Below are 10,896 nucleotides of genomic sequence, written 5' to 3' on the forward strand. Positions count from 1 at the left end.
ATCATTTCATTTGCAGGTTAGTTTTTCATCACATTCGCCTTTTTCTATTCCGCCCTTGCGTTTTTCTTTAAACGTTCTGCTGTCATTATTTGGCATTTGGATTTGGCAATCTGTATTTGGAATGTACAATTTCTGGTACGTTTTACCGTGACAGAGTGCAGCATATCCAATTTGTTGGTCTAGGCTAGGCTTTTTGCATCATCCGTCTCTTTGACTCTCTGCCGTGACTTGACCGAGGTCTCTCTACTCTTAAATGTTTCCAAATAATGAAATTCCCGATTCCTTGGTTTTTCAATAGCTATTTGGTAGTTGGTCATCATGGCAGTTATGAAAGTACTCGGTTGAGACTTTTGGTTCGTCTTCACTACGTCGCTATTTCGTTCTACTGCGACACTCGCTATGTTTTTGTTTTGAATCGGGAGAGTTAACTGGAAGCAGTTATTTTTTTTTTAAAGAAGCGCTGTGTCTGATGTTGGTAATTTTTCATTTGACTGTGCATATAATAACCACAGCGGTCGTTGTAGTAGGCGAGGTGAATCAGTTTTAGTTTTCCAAATTGTGTTTTTCTTGAAAGTCAGAAAAGCAGTTTGATGGGTTTTTTTTTAACTTGATTTCACGAATAGTTTAATTAAAAGTTTTGTTGCAATGAATTTTCCTCACAACGTTGCTTTTGGTTACAACAATTTGGTTTTGTTTTTTTAATGAGTTGCCTCTTTTATTTCAATGGCTTGATTTTATGGGAAAAGTTTATGTGCTCTTGATTCGTGAGTTAAGGAAAACAATTAAAACTTGAGTGCGCCGTTTTGAAGTGAGTGGAAAGCAATTAGAAATGAAGTTGGCAGATCGCAGAAGCATCTGTCTCGAATGGTTTAAATTTCAAAACAGATTACCGCGTAAATAAAGAAATCTCATAATACGTAACATTTTTTTATTCTGAAAGAGTCAACTCAACACAAATACTATAATGTAGGTCAACACAATTTACCGATGAGCTTTTTGTTTCTTGCCTCGTTTTTTTCCCCTTTTTGGGTTTTGTTTGACACTGCCTTTCCGAGGGCTGTTGTGTGTCACAGGGCGACCGTCCGAATATCTCTTCATTTTTCTCGTGATGATCAAGTCGTTGACGACGGAAAGCGATTTCGGCTCTCTGTTGATTTTCTTTCATGGTTCTAATGACGACACGGCTACTTGTCGTGGTGATACATTAGGTGAATGAACGCCGATGAACGCGGCTGCTCCTGATAGTTTGTTGTAAACGACTTTCAACAAGCTGAAAACGTGTTCCTTTTCATTTCTTCCTCCATTGTAGCGTATGCCCTAAGTGAGCACACGTTCTCGATGTAGTCAGCTCAAAGACTTATTTGAGTCTTTCCTTCGACTTAATTGAGAGACGGGACGAGTTTGATTAAGTCTTGTAATTGGGGCTGGATTAAATTCGTCCAGAAAATAGGATGCCAACCGATGGAAACCGTCTGATGGAAGGTTAGACGCCATTCCGTCCGTTAAATTGATTCCAAGGTGCAGACGTGTAGATGGTCCAGTAATTTGATTCTTTGTTGGCCAGCATTTGCTCGACCAAACCCTATTGTAGTGCAGGCATCGTGGCGAACTTGAGTTTGTGACGAAGCGAAAATATTGAATCGATTTGCGGATGATTTTCATTTTCATTTGATGTAGATGGGTGAGAAATAGTTGATTCGACGTTACCGATGTCGTTGAGAGTGCAAGTCGGTGGAAGTGAAGAAATCATTTTTGGAATTCGACAGTTCACGGTTGAGCGCACCCGGGGATCTGCCCCCCGAGGCCCTGCCCGTGCTCCTATACAATAATGTATAATACAGTAATGTATGTTTTTGGGTCCGTAGACCCCAGGCGGAAGTTAGTTCCTGTTCGAAGATGGACTGGTGGTATGTCCATCTTCTCATCCATGACGCTCTGTCGAATCCGGGCGCAGCTGCGTGATGGGTCGTCTCTCTTCGGTAACTGCTGGAAAAGCTACTGCTTCACTCTTCGCTTTCCAGCTACATCGTCGCTCATCAGTTTTGGGTACTTGAGGGAATGGAGACGGGTCGTGATCGCGGACTCATAACCATCATCCGTTTAAACCACTATCCCCGCTCAGACTAATCAACCTCTAGTATAAAGTCCATATGTTTGGTAATCAATCCACGTTATGGCGTAGCCGTAGCACGATAGCCAAATGCTACTATGTCAAAAGGCGAGCCCCCAGCTGGTCGGATTATAACCATCTCCAACCGAGCCAGGGACACTCTCCTTTCGCCATAATAGCTTTGTCTATTGGCGCACGCCATCATCTTCACTACTCGAAGAATTTGAAGTCTTCGTTGGTAACCGTAGCTCCTTCAGCCTCTAATTGAACTAGTCGATTCACGATTACTTGAACCTCTGATGCCTCATTTGGATGGTGAATGAGATCCAAGATGTCATGGACAGCATCTAGCTGGAGCTTCCAGTCTGCTGAGGAACGGGTGAAGGCCTCGTGCGCGTTGTCGTTGCGGCAGTCAAAAACGGTCTGGAGGACCTGGGCGTCGTTTCTAGAGGCCCCGCCGGGGCTGATGTAAAGCTTATTGTTCTTGATCTGGTGGAGGATGTAGTTTGTATTGGCATATAAATCCATGGTAATGTTCGGTATGTTCAATTTCAACTGAAGATAAGCCTGTATGGGTTCGGCTAAAAATTTCAGTATGACTCCAAACACTATCATGGATAGACCCATGGCTTTTTCGAAAGTAAACGCCGCTGTGAAGGTGAACGAAAATTTCACGAGGCCATCGAAACGGCCGGCCATCATTTCATTCACGATCCTCTGGATCTCTGTGGCGACGTCTGGTCGATTGATGCTGTTATTTAATAGTACCATGGCGGGTAGGTCTTTCGTCCAGGTTTTCTCGATCTTGTTGAGGTTGATGTGGGCTGTATTATTTCTGATGTTAATCACCTTGTCAACATTGGCCTTGGACATTGCTATCGGGAGGAATCTGATAGGGCCGGCCCTGCACTTATCTTTGATTACTTTCAGTAGCACCTGCAAATCAATGTTTGTAGCGTTCGCATCCGCTTGTCCCTTGCCACACAAGAATCCATGTACACCCAAAAGCGACAAGTTTAGAATGTGCCTTTGTGTGTATGTAACTCGCAGGGTCTTGATCTTTGCCGGACCCTGGAGTGGAACGTATGGAACTTTACGTAGGGCCGCCAGCAAGCGTTGCTGGACTGTTAGGAAGGGTCGTTGTATAGGTAATATGGATCGTGGATTGACAAGTCCTTTATTCAAAACAATCCGTTTCGCTTTGATCACACCACCATTCTTCTGAGGCGCCGGCTGGGCGTTGCTCACTGGAATTTGCTTTTGGGTCTTTCCCATTTTCTTACTTTTGTTGATTTCTCGCTAAAGTCAGAATACATGTTGCGATGATTGGTGCTGCTTATATCAACTAGCGACCCGTTTCTTTTAGCTACAAGTGCCAAACGGACCATTTCAATCCATGTAGACATTTTCCCGTTGGAGGAAAACGTTTCGACAATGATTGAATGGCGTCAACACATTTATACCCACATATTTCAATCAATTTCAACGAGATTGATTATGTTTAACATTGTATTTTACGAGTTTATCGAGTCTCACACTGGCGATCCGACTCTCCGCGCCTTCCCATTGGTCGATCCGATTTTTGATCGACGCCATCGTCGCACAGCGGCCATAATCGGTAATAGTAATTTAACGACGTATTAGAGCCTTATTAGAGCTTTGACGCCTCCGTTTAAACGTTTTTTTGTATTCATCTTCCATTGTTTATTGTTGCTTTTATTTTTCGTTTTCCTGGCGACTCGACAGAGGCAAACGCACAACAGTCAGAGCTCGTCAGCTGGGCTTTAAATCGTCTGTCGGGATCATTAATAAATGGGCTGGATTGAGTCGAAACAAAAAAAACTAAAGAATTGCACATCTCTCCGCTGAAATCCAGCTGAAACCGATTGCAGGTGTTGTTTCGAATTATTTTTCGGCATGTTCGTGACAGCCTCTTTGGTGGCCGTTTATTTCGACTAGCCAATTGGCACATTGCCTAATTTTGTCTTTTCTTCTCTTTCTCTTCCTCAACCACAAAACTAGTTTGTTCGTGACTCGTGATCATCTTCTTTCTAAATTCCTTTTTTCAACTTTCAAGTTGTAACTTTTTTTTTAAATAGTCGGCCGTTTCGAAGTTGAAAACATTTATCTGGCAGTAGCGCCTAGTCGAAAACAAAATGTCTGACTGTCAACGTCAAGTGTCTCCACAGTCCACACCCAACTTTATCTGCAAAAGTGTTGATGCTCCAGTTTAAATCGACTCTGTGATGAAACTAGTTTTAGGAAAAGAAGGGCCTCTATGAAGAAGAATCAATCGGTCCAAATCAGGTGTTGTTACCTTTGGATTTGTCTTTTTGATCAATGCTCGGCTCGAGTATGATGTGACAGTCCTAGTGGGTGTCATGCTGGCATTTTGTCATCCTTCTTCCGACTATTTATGCTATGTCTTTATCAATGTCTTTTCTTTTTCCCATCAGAGCAGCTGTTGATTATGATGCTGGCTGTCTAATTACCAAAGGAAAGCTTTGCATACTTGCATTTCACATTTTGGTTACTCCCTTACGTGTGGTGTACTTGATCTGTTAAGTATTGAAGTAATCTATCAAAATGGTAGTGCACGGTTCACTTGAACATTCATTACAACTTTTTACACTGTCGTCCAGCACAAACTATACTACTTGATCAGTATAGTGGCTTTGGCTGGTCAAGTGGTCTGACTTGAAGGTTGCAGTCAGTCGGTTAAAAATAAGTGAATCTTGAATGAATGATCATACATTCAGTTGTTGATGCTGAAAATTTGGCTTCTGTGTTGTTCATGACTGATGCTTTCTATTTATTTTGTAGGTTAACAGCTGATTGTAGCTGATTGAATGAGGCTCAATTCCAATCGAATCATCTTTCGATTCAATCGAGGCCTGGCACGTCCCCATATTTTATCCATTCTTTTATAAACCTCTTCTTTCGCCCTTCAGTTTACTCGTCGCATTTGGGCGACCTGGACGCAACCATTCAACTCTCTTGAACAAGTGAACGTAGCCAGCCGAAATTCAGACGATCCAGGGAGATATCGTGACAATCTAGTGCCAATTGTGGCGATGTCAGTGCTCTTTTATCAAGTCTTCATTCTTTGAATGGTGATTGAACTTTAAAGCCCTATAATTTGCTTGAATAGAGAACCGTGAAAAATGTGCTCGGTCTGAATCTCGTAGACACGGAAAGCGCAAGACTATGGCGGCTTTGCTTTGTTTCTTTCTGTTTGTGTGGTGTAAAATGGGGCATGGTTTGAAATAAGCTCATCGCACCCTACACACCCTATACAGTACGTGAGTATTATGTAGGCTGGGCTAGGTGTGCTGCGATTAAATTATCTATATAACATCATTTATTTTTCCTTCTTCATAGAACAGATCAAAAATGAAACGGAAGCAAATAAGAGAGCCGCTTGTTCGTATTTCGTAAGGGGAGAATCGCAACAGATGGACGAGTGACTGGCAACAATTTCTTCTTCTCCTCAATCTCTGGTAAATTGCCCAGTCAGTCCTTGCTCACCTCTACTGTCGTGAATTTCACCAAAATGATTGGAAAATGAGGGGGCTCATTGAATAGGTCATTTAGACGAAACGAAGAGAGGGTGAGGTTAAAATTCAAAGTGGAAGGCTTTTCTTCAATTGTCATGGGATAATACGGTGCTTATGACCTGTTGGTGCTCATTAACCACTCGATGCGTGAGGCTCTATGGAATGACATTGATTGCTCTATTTTCATCATCGCGGTTTTTTCTCAATTCAGTTTATTCATTTAAATTTAGTTTTCAGTTCAATTAAAAATGTTTCCTCAATTCATCAAACTTGAAGCCACCTAGCGTTCAAGGTTTAAACCTTTTTTCATATCGTTATGGCATTTCTTTTTTTGCGAAAAACAATATTGTGGTGTAGAAAGTATCGAGTGCTTTTTTAATATTGAAGAAATATTGATTATAACGTGACTGAAGGGTTAAAAACTTAAAATCAACGAATTCATTTAGTTTTTCGTCACGTGATGGGGCGCCATGCGCGTCGTCCAATAGGAAAGCTTTCATTGAATCAGCTGTTAGTTAGTGTGTAAATTTGAGAAAAGAAATGGTTTGAAGTTTGAGCACAAAGCAGTTTGTAGTTCTGAATCTCGGATTTAAAATTGAAATAATTCTCTGATTGTTACTCTAATCAACAATTCACGTCTACGTAAGAAAAAACCAAATGTGGACATTGCAACTGAACTTGAAAACTAGTATTTATCTGTCATGCTTCTGTTTTAGCCACCTATGTAGGAAGAAACCTTTCTAACTTAATTGATAAATTTGTTTAATGTGTCTTTATTTATCATGCATTACAGGTTGGTTGAAATCACTGCAAAAGGTTTACTTTGCTCAAAGGCAGAAGATGACCTTCCAGTTTTGCTTGAAAAACCTTTCGTTCCATGCCATTTCCTTTTGAATGGTATTTTCTCATATTTTCTGTCTATTTAAATGAAGAGTGCTGATTTTCCGTTTGAAACCATGAATCAAATTGAAGACTTGGCTCTGAAATTTATGGAATCAGGTGTCACTGTACACCATCATCTGAGAAATTTATAATGAGTATTAGATCTAACTTAAATTTTGTCAATACAGTGTTAGAAATGATTTTAAATATTTCAAGATTACCTTCAAATCATACTTCTACTCTGCCAAACTACTTCTGGACCAGTGTTTGCTGTTTGGTGAGTCAAACGCCATGACAGCTGAGAATAAGAAATATATTGACAAGTGTTTCAAGATTATATATTTATAACTAGCTAACAGTATTGTTTTATCACTACAGGTACAGAAATTTTAAGTTATGAACAAGGAGGAATCCAGTGCTTTGCTTATGAAGGAAAACCAGTCTTCTTTGCAAAGGCAAGAACAACCAAGTATAGTGAAACTGAAGGCTCAATTTGCTGAGGTAATGTAATTTTATTTAATTCTGATTTTCATTGTTTTGATTAATGTATTTTCTGAACAGAGATCATTTGTGAAGTGCAAAGCTGTTGATCTCCGCCAAATTCCCATAAAAAATTGCCAACATTCATCTAATATGGTTATTGTATCAGTAGCTCTTGTTCTCATTAATTTATTCATTAACCACTTGATGAATTTTGTGTTGCATTTCCAGCAACCTCGGAACAGCTCAGATATTGTACTTGCAGTCCGAGGACTTAGACACACGTCCGACTGATTTCTTGCAGGAAACGCCAGGTACGTTTAACTATAGCTGTCGAACATTTGTTTAATTTCCTCGTCAAAGTGTGCATTTGATTTCTTATCTCATTCCAGTTGGTTTCTGCGAATCGCCCCGTCAAGGTTTTGTGGTTCCATCACCCGTTGCATCAAATGGGGGGGGGGGGGGGAAAGAATTTGAAGAAAAATGAAGATGCACACGCTGCCAGGAACGGGATCCGGATCGTCGGCCATCGACTATTTTGCCAGAACAGTTTAAGCTTTGTGTGAGCATCTTTTTTAAATTGACAAATTCATCGCATTTTTTTACACGGCTCATGACAAGTTTAACAGTACCGATTAACCATCGATACACGCGTGTTTCATGTCTGGTGATGATCCGCTGAAATTTTTAAAACCTTTTCTTTTTATATTAGTAGAAGGGGACGAGTGGGTGTATGGGATAAGGCGTCATTTAGGAGTAGGTGCAGTGGTGCACCTGGAGACCAGGGTTCGAACCCCCTGGCGAGCTATTGTTGGTTGGTGATACACTCGCTATGGCGCCACTGTGGCGTCACATGGACCCCGTGACTTGCTGCTGGAGAGGGAACTCGGGAGGGTTGGCTGGGGGACGGTTTTCGTCGATATTGGGATCGGTCCAATATTCCTCAGTCGGCGCAAAAGGCAAATGAAATGTGGAATAATGGGAAATTGGCGCTGTATATCTGGCAGAGCAAAGGGCCCTTATTTGCGCAGTCATTGGGTTAATTGCCTTGTTTCCGTCGTGTTGAATTGGGAATGTGTTGCATACAAGTGGGTGCTGGCTCTGTACGACTAGTCGAATAATCTCAGTGATCATATGCGCGTTGCTTCCGCACGAATCCAACAATGTTGTCCTTGTCATACACCGCCCGGTGTATCATGTGGGCAACAACTTGTGAAATGCGTGTATGTGAGGGATTATTTGTGCTAGTTTCAGATCCGTATATCCAGCCTAGAGCCGGGCAGTTGCGACCCCGGCCCCATCCACTATCATTGTTAAAATTGTTATGTCAATTATAGAATATTTGGTATCAACAAGTAGTACACACACACAGCGGCGGATGTGCTCCCTCTCCTTGCTATTTAGTGGTCATATTTAAACTTTTTCTGTTCCTTTTCTGATTTTAAAATAATTGTATTTCATTTTTAATTTATATCAATTTAAATTTTATTTTTCCGCCTTCTAAATATAGCTCTAAATATGAGCTCTAAATATACCTGATTCCCCCAATCTCCATTCCTAACGAATTGTCTAATTTGACTAGTAACAACATTGTATCGATATTTAGTTCTCCATCGATTTGATAATCGATTGATAATTGGTAAACATTGAAATTTCGTCTGCTCTTTCAACAAGCGAATAAGGACTAAGAAGCAGAAGCAACAACGTCATCAAGCTGTCTTTGTCATTTCACCCGATTTGTGAGCGAGATGCAACATCTGTGAGACTGTGACAGCTAAATGGTAATATCCTCTTTGCGATAATATGTGCAATGCGCCAGGATCTATAGCTGTTCGAGTGGGTGTCAGAAACTCAGAATGGACCTTAATTTTGAGATCATTGGCGTTTATATAAAGGGAAATGAACCACTTGTTAAAAAAGCCATCACATTCATTCTATCTGAATTGCTTTTCCCATTTTATTTCTAAACCATAGAACAGGAGGAGAAACAAAGCACCAGAAGACATTTTAGTAAGTTGTTCCCTTGAATAAACTTAAATTGTGATTTAATGATTTTACAAAATCTTTCTCTTCTCAGCTGAATTAAGTTCCTCTCAATGAGTTTGACTCCCCTGGAAGTCAGATCAATCCTGCCAAGCAAAATGGAGCCCGAGGAGGTTGATTCGACTCCACACAATTCTGGTAACTGAATAAGTAAGACAAAAGTTGCCTCTGCAGAGGCAATAGTAGAAATCAAATTCACTGAACGTGAACATCATCAAATAGGTGTCAGGTGAATGGATAGTAATTGGTAGCCTCAAGCCCACTCAACATTTTAATTTCGCAATGTTATTGCCCGTTTCGTCTTCTAGAAGATCAAGACAATTTCGATACAGACACTGGTAACATTCGTCTCTGTTGGACATTTTTCATTTTTTATTAATTTTACTTATTGAACTTATCTCTCAGATGTGATGGCCGAGTCTACCACAACGGCATTGAACCGTTGGCATCAGTCGAGTCCCATTCGTTCACCCTGGGACGTAGAGCAGCGATTGAGGTAAACGAACGAAACATTCATCGCTTCATTAGGAATCCAGCAGTTTTTTACCTGATAATTCATCTAACAGACTATTGTGGCGAGAGTATTTGTCTCTGGTGGTTAGCATGCAGCTAAATAAAATGGGTGACGGCGGCGGAAACCGCTCTCAACAGCCAGGAGCGCCGGATTGCGGAGGCGATAACAACCATCGAGAACTCTTTATCGTCTCTGGCTCTCGACCATTGTGGAAACTGGAATGTGTCACCAGTTTATTTTCCCGCTAAAATCATGGAAGATGGATTATTTGAAAATGTCCATTAGAAAAAAACTAAGAAACCGCTGGCAAATACCGATCCGGCGAACAGTGCTCCAGTGCTCCTCTTTCCCGTTGCCAGGCAACAATTTTTTCCACGCTGCTCGTCTACTGAAAAGGAGAATGCGTTGAATAGTAAATTGATGTGCGGATGAAGACGATTTCGTGCTAGTCTGGGATGCAATAGATTTATCTAACCGAGTAAGTCGTAATTCCATTAATACTTTAGAAAAAAAGGCTATTTATTGTGAGATAAGAGCGATGTTTGATATTTCCGAAGAACAGATCCAGTTTCAATCTCAAATGGCTCTTTTTCGTAGAATATCCTCGGCCAAATTTTCATTTATAACCTGCTAAAATTGTTTTATTTTACCGATTTTGCATTCGCCTTTCGCCCTTTGGTCGCAATTTTTATGATCTCGCAACGGTGCCCCTTCCCCTCCGTAGAGCCTTTCAAAATGGCGACGACGTTACAAATTGTGATTGACGTGTCGCCTGTCGCCGTTCTCAACATATTTTTGGATTTTTCGTTTTTTTCCGCGAGGTAATAACTGACGATGGCGCAAATTTTTTCCCTTCTGGCCTAGGCTTAAACCAAAAGAATTAGTCAAATTACTATTTGTCGCAATGTGATTGCTGTATTTTAATAGCAAATTTCCATGAACAAACTATTTGGGGACTGTTTTTAAGGACCTTCAAAAATAACTTCACTATCGAAGTAGCTTTGATATACTTGCATTTTTCCTTTGATTTTCTTAAACACTACTGATGTTGTATCAGAAACTCGAAGAGACTTGAAGCTTGGATGTGCACCAACAGTGATTAACGATAGGAATTTGTTATTATCTGTCTATGATTTGTTGTAAACATCCTCGTAAAATTTGTTGAGCTGTGCTGTTTTTGTTTTTAGATCAACAGTTTTTTTTACTAAGTATAGTTATTTAATCTCTGTTATGATAGAAGACTACTAGAAATTGAAGTACACCATTAACAGTTTTTTTGTTTCTAGATGGAGTGGATTTGGAGAAAGATC

At 40.6% G+C, this 10,896-nt stretch overlaps 1 long non-coding RNA gene across 1 annotated transcript; it reads left to right on the top strand.

Moving 5' to 3' along the window:
- Positions 1 to 3,761: 3,761 nt before the first annotated feature.
- LOC124207566 lies at positions 3,762 to 7,487 on the top strand. The gene is made up of 9 exons (XR_006880049.1): positions 3,762 to 4,417; positions 4,567 to 4,670; positions 4,934 to 5,408; positions 5,492 to 5,610; positions 6,461 to 6,704; positions 6,766 to 6,826; positions 6,928 to 7,050; positions 7,111 to 7,343; positions 7,422 to 7,487. It is a non-coding gene; the product is annotated as an uncharacterized LOC124207566 (long non-coding RNA).
- The last annotated feature ends 3,409 nt before the right edge of the window (positions 7,488 to 10,896 follow it).

This window comes from Daphnia pulex, chromosome 11 (assembly GCF_021134715.1).
Source record: "Daphnia pulex isolate KAP4 chromosome 11, ASM2113471v1".
Lineage (NCBI taxonomy): Eukaryota > Metazoa > Arthropoda > Branchiopoda > Diplostraca > Daphniidae > Daphnia > Daphnia pulex.